This window comes from Triplophysa rosa, linkage group LG6, assembly GCF_024868665.1.
Source record: "Triplophysa rosa linkage group LG6, Trosa_1v2, whole genome shotgun sequence".
NCBI lineage: Eukaryota > Metazoa > Chordata > Actinopteri > Cypriniformes > Nemacheilidae > Triplophysa > Triplophysa rosa.
The window spans coordinates 16777787-16784196 of NC_079895.1; positions in this window are offsets into that span (position 1 = coordinate 16777787).

Below are 6410 nucleotides of genomic sequence, written 5' to 3' on the forward strand. Positions count from 1 at the left end.
AGTTTTGAAAGGGGGTTTATGTATAATAAACAATAATGATTTGTATTATTTTGTATATTTTTTAAACACATTTGGATGTAGTTTTAGTGTTTCTTTTTCCTTGCCTCACCCCACAACTTGGCGGTACCAGTGCCACTCCTCTAAAATGTTAGTCTAGAGCCCTTCGCCACATCTGATGGTGATATCTTTACAGCTGAAGAAACACGTGCAACCACTCTGAGAAGCGCACAGAGCAGTTTGGAAAAAATAAACGCACCCAGTGCATATTATGGTCAGAAAATGCAAACATGTTTACACATTTGGTTTATTTGTGTTAGTAACTTGCACAAAATGAAAACAAAGTTACTGTGCGTTCAGACCGCCACCGTCGAGAGCGCCAAAGTGGCCGGAAGTCATTCATTTTCAATGTGAGCCGGCGGTGAGCAGCGGCGAGGAGCAGCGCGGCGCGTCTTCAACTCAAGGAGAGTTGAAATCAGGTCAACTTTATGGTAATGAGCTATGACGCGGTTTGGCGGCAACCAATCGGAACGTAGAAGTCTACCGCTTGAGAGGATTCCAGAGAATGCAGCCCTGTAAACTTTGGTTCCGACCACATTAGTTCCCAAGCAAAATGGAGGAGAGGTTGATTATTGCTGTCGCGGGTTTCCCAATCACATACGACGCGTCCCTGTTTGCGTACAGGGACATAAAAAAAAAAAAATGATGCGTGGACAAAGGTGTCTGAGATTGTTTGTGTTCCTAGTGAGTTGCTGATGATGTGCATTAACTAGGGATGTAACGGTATTGTAAATATCGAAGTATCGAGATAGCATTTTTTTTCGATATTATCGTGGTCGCATGACGATAGATCTTCCAGGCAAAGTGTAGTTTTTTCATCCAAATGGAGCGAGTTGAGGGTAGCGGAATCTACAATTCCCATCAACCCATGCGTGCCCATCATCCTCTCCGCTCTGCTGCCGCCCGCTACAGATCAAGTTGAGCGAAAATGGCGGATGCCGCTAGTGGCATAGAAATGGATTTACAAATTGTTGAAGCTAAAGCGAATTATAAATCGGATGCGTGGAAGCATTTCGGTTCTCCTGTGACAAGAAACGAGAAAGGAGAAAAGGTGACGGACAGACAAAAATCAATATGCAGACACTGCCAGACTGTGGTGAAGTTCAATTCGGGGAATACGACTAATGTGAAGAGCCATTTGATACATCATCACCCCGAAAAGTTTCATGAAGATACGAGAAGCAAAAAAAAAAATAGCAGTGAGTGAGGTGAGTGAAGCAGTGAATGAGGTGAGTGTGTGAGTGAAGCAGTGAATGAGGTGAGTGTGTGAGTGAAGCAGTGAATGAGGTGAGTGTGTGAGTGAAGCAGTGAATGAGGTGAGTGTGTGAGTGAAGCAGTGAATGAGGTGAGTGTGTGAGTGAAGCAGTGAATGAGGTGAGTGTGTGAGTGAAGCAGTGAATGAGGTGAGTGTGTGAGTGAAGCAGTGAATGAGGTGAGTGTGTGAGTGAAGCAGTGAATGAGGTGAGTGTGTGAGTGAAGCAGTGAATGAGGTGAGTGTGTGAGTGAAGCAGTGAATGAGGTGAGTGTGTGAGTGAAGCAGTGAATGAGGTGAGTGTGTGAGTGAAGCAGTGAATGAGGTGAGTGTGTGAGTGAAGCAGTGAATGAGGTGAGTGTGTGAGTGAAGCAGTGAATGAGGTGAGTGTGTGAGTGAAGCAGTGAATGAGGTGAGTGTGTGAGTGAAGCAGTGAATGAGGTGAGTGTGTGAGTGAAGCAGTGAATGAGGTGAGTGTGTGAGTGAAGCAGTGAATGAGGTGAGTGTGTGAGTGAAGCAGTGAATGAGGTGAGTGTGTGAGTGAAGCAGTGAATGAGGTGAGTGTGTGAGTGAAGCAGTGAATGAGGTGAGTGTGTGAGTGAAGCAGTGAATGAGGTGAGTGTGTGAGTGAAGCAGTGAATGAGGTGAGTGTGTGAGTGAAGCAGTGAATGAGGTGAGTGTGTGAGTGAAGCAGTGAATGAGGTGAGTGTGTGAGTGAAGCAGTGAATGAGGTGAGTGTGTGAGTGAAGCAGTGAATGAGGTGAGTGTGTGAGTGAAGCAGTGAATGAGGTGAGTGTGTGAGTGAAGCAGTGAATGAGGTGAGTGTGTGAGTGAAGCAGTGAATGAGGTGAGTGTGTGAGTGAAGCAGTGAATGAGGTGAGTGTGTGAGTGAAGCAGTGAATGAGGTGAGTGTGTGAGTGAAGCAGTGAATGAGGTGAGTGTGTGAGTGAAGCAGTGAATGAGGTGAGTGTGTGAGTGAAGCAGTGAATGAGGTGAGTGTGTGAGTGAAGCAGTGAATGAGGTGAGTGTGTGAGTGAAGCAGTGAATGAGGTGAGTGTGTGAGTGAAGCAGTGAATGAGGTGAGTGTGTGAGTGAAGCAGTGAATGAGGTGAGTGTGTGAGTGAAGCAGTGAATGAGGTGAGTGTGTGAGTGAAGCAGTGAATGAGGTGAGTGTGTGAGTGAAGCAGTGAATGAGGTGAGTGTGTGAGTGAAGCAGTGAATGAGGTGAGTGTGTGAGTGAAGCAGTGAATGAGGTGAGTGTGTGAGTGAAGCAGTGAATGAGGTGAGTGTGTGAGTGAAGCAGTGAATGAGGTGAGTGTGTGAGTGAAGCAGTGAATGAGGTGAGTGTGTGAGTGAAGCAGTGAATGAGGTGAGTGTGTGAGTGAAGCAGTGAATGAGGTGAGTGTGTGAGTGAAGCAGTGAATGAGGTGAGTGTGTGAGTGAAGCAGTGAATGAGGTGAGGGGGGTGAGTGAAGCAGTGAATGAGGTGAGTGTGTGAGTGAAGCAGTGAATGAGGTGAGTGAAGCAGTGAATGTGTGTGTGCGTGTGCAAGTTTACTTACCTAAATGAAATCCCACTCGAAATCCATGAGATTCTTCAGTAGAGAGGCAACCTTTGGATTAACTGTTGAATATTTTTTATTCACCACCTTGCCGGTCTTCTTGGAGACTACCTTTCCTCTGCAGGTCTTGGAGCCTCGCTCTGGATTAATTCCAATAAAGCGTCTAAGGATGTTCAATAAATTTCCAAAGAATACAATAATCATTTGTTAATCATATTGATTGAAGAACTTAGACACACTAAAAAGTAAAAGGATGGAAAACTCTTAAAGGTCATACCCTTGAATAATGTGCAACAAGCCTCCTCCTGATACTGCAGATTGAAGATGTAGTACACAGCAAACATAGTTGCAACTGCAATCAAAAAGTTTGACTGCAAACACTCACAAATGATATGGCCCTCTAGACTTATCATCCATCGTACAGCATTTGCCTGCCCTCCAATGTCTAAAATGAAAATAAAATGAACATTTTTAACTTTTTTACATTATAATTTCAAAGAACTGCCTTTGAGATTGCTTCATTTTAACAACTGGTTACCAAAGAAATGCTTCTAGAGTTTTTGCATCTCAACAATTTGTTACCTCAGGTAATAGTCACTTTACGCCAATTTACAAAGTGTTCTTGGTCTTGCTAACTTACAAAAACATACCACACATGAAATATATTCTGCTCACACACACAAAACTGTATTTTTAACTTTAATTGAAGTTATTAAGTAAATGATGATGTTATATCGACGTTATACTGCACGCGGTTGGCGCCAATTTAACGAAGCAAGCTGCCAGTCTGACTGTATTTGCAACAAAAACATGTGTGTGGAGACACAAAACTCCCTTAATAATCAAACGAACGTATCTTGAATTACATAAATTTCTTCAGACGAGACTTGAAATGAAACGTGTGCAGCTACGAATTCCACTTCACTCAAAACCGTGAGGTATGGCCGTGTCACTCCGACTAGAATTAATTTATCAGGTCAACCCCTCCCCCACCACTTGTGCTCTTGAGTGAGAACACAAGCTCTGGCCAAAAACGTGGCCAAAAGACGCAAATTATAAACAGACTCTACAAAATAATTTAGCGAACAACACACATTTCAGACTTTCCTTGATATTTTCTGACTAGTATGAAAGAACATATGATGCAATCAAATAAAAGAATCACTCTCACAGTTTGTTATTGTGCACAGGTAAAAATTAACAAATAAAATAAAACAATTAAGCAACTAGACTTGTTTAGTTTCTCACGATCTCCAACCTGTACATAGCTTCAATTTGAGATTAAATCTGTAACGTTGCTGCAACAACTTCCAGTCGAGGTGTGTCGCTGATTGCAATTATCTACCGGTTTTCCCCTTCCGCACCGCATCTAGTCATGCTTCCTGCTCGTCAGTGGTGGCAAAGTCGAGAACTCTCAGGTTGTCTGTCAGTCTGAAACAGGTAATTCACGCCATGCAGCTCAGTCAAAATATATAATTAAAAATCATTTTTCGAAGCGCAACATAATAAAATAATAACAAATAAATACACTTACCTTGAACAGTGTCTTGGAAGATAGGGCCGTTTCCTGTAACGTACTCGTTGACTTGTGAAACGTCATCCGTAACGTTAGTTGCGCAAGTAAGGTTACTGTTGTCATCGAGCCAAGAGCTTCAAATTATGACTGTTATTGTGTCACATAATGTAATTTTAAGAGTTCTTTAGGCGAGAATGTATGTGTATAATGTTCAAATCTGCTGTCGTTTAATAAAGATAGCATCTATTAAAAAAAATCTCCAACGTTTTCGGACACATGACCTCCGGGGAATCACCCGGCGCTCTGTGCTCATGCACCCCGCCCAACGCAGCCTCACCTCGGCAAGTCCTTCTGAAAATCACCGCTGGCTGTGATGTCGCTGTTAAAGGGATATTTCAGAGGCAGACCAAAATAACACCACGTTTTACTCTGCCTCAAGGCATTCTAGGTGTATATGGGCTTCTTTTTTCTGATGAATACATTCTGAGTTATAATACCATTTAGCCTTTTTCTTCCAAACTAAATTCTATAACACCGACTGTATTCGTCTGAAAATACACTTAGAATGCTTTAAGGGTGAGTACAACATAGGGTTATTTTGTTTCACACCTGAAAAATCCATTTAAATAGGGGATATTAATTCATTTTGGGTGTATCTAACGGTAACATTTTTCGTCTACGAAATATAATAAATTATTTGTCCCTGGGGAAATTGTTTTGACTGAGGGCAAAGTTAAATTGTATAACTTGTATATTTCTTACTGTGCAAACTTCTTTTACTTTATATGTTGGATTGAATGCCGTAAACAGATTTACGGTTGAATGTTCTAATTTTACTAGTGAGTAATTAATTTACAGATCAATGGCTGTAAATGTACATTATTAAACCGTTTTTTAAAATAACAGTATTTTGCCGTTGAAATTGACCGTATTCTTACGGATATTTGTGAGGTTGTGAATTGCAACCGACTGCTCACTCACCCCTCCCTATCCATGCACTTTGGCAACTGAAACAGGACGATGTTTTTCAGAACAGAAGATGTCTTCACGTTATCGCTTCTTTGCTGAAGGAGATAACATATTTACAAAACACTTACCTGTTGTTCTCGTGTGTGGTTGTCAATAAACTATTTGAAGATCTTACCTTTTGCTGTCCTAGTGGTTCTGTGACACATACATGAAGACACTTGAAATAATTTTTGAAAATACCTTTACTTAGAATTCTTTGGAATTTAGCCAATCACAGCGACTTCCTTTCTTTGAGAACAGGACCAGGCTGGTAGTAATAAAGACAACTTAGTGTAAATATGTTGATCTGTTATCCTAGAATATATCATAAACAATTAGCATCCAATTAGCAACACTTGGAAATTAGCAACACTTGGTTTTAAATAATAATTCTTATAAACTAGTAAAGTTGTTATAGACAGCCTTTTATGCAAGTTTGGTGTGGGAATACCAATTACTTTCACTGGCAAGTTCAGTATTTATTTACAGCTTCAGGTTTTAACATTGAACAATGGAGAGTTGCTGGTGGAATTTACAAAAGGTGGATGCTGGTTACAGAGCTTTATTCCAACACAAGCACAATAACATGCTCGTGCTAATGAATTAGGGTCTCTAACATCGCTTCATCTATGGTCACTCTTTTCTCCCATGGCAGTCATTATAAATTGGTGGGAGTTAAATTAATGTGATTTTTGGCCCAGCGCAATATATTAAACTGTCATCCACAAACTAATAATTCTCATTCTGACTTGCAGGAGCAGTTTGTAATCTCAGTCGTTCCACCATCACTTACTGCAGCGAGATTCATGGTGACAGGACAAGATATTGTTGTGATTCCACTGGCAATGCAGCCTGAGCTGTTGTATTAGCTTATGTGTTTGTTTTTCAGCAATGTTTGACTGTATTAAACAATCTATAGGTTTTTATGAAAAACTCAAACTTCAGTTTTTGTTCTCTCTTGACAGCTTCATAAGGAAAATATTGATGAATGTGTGTGAATGTAATTAAGGTTGATT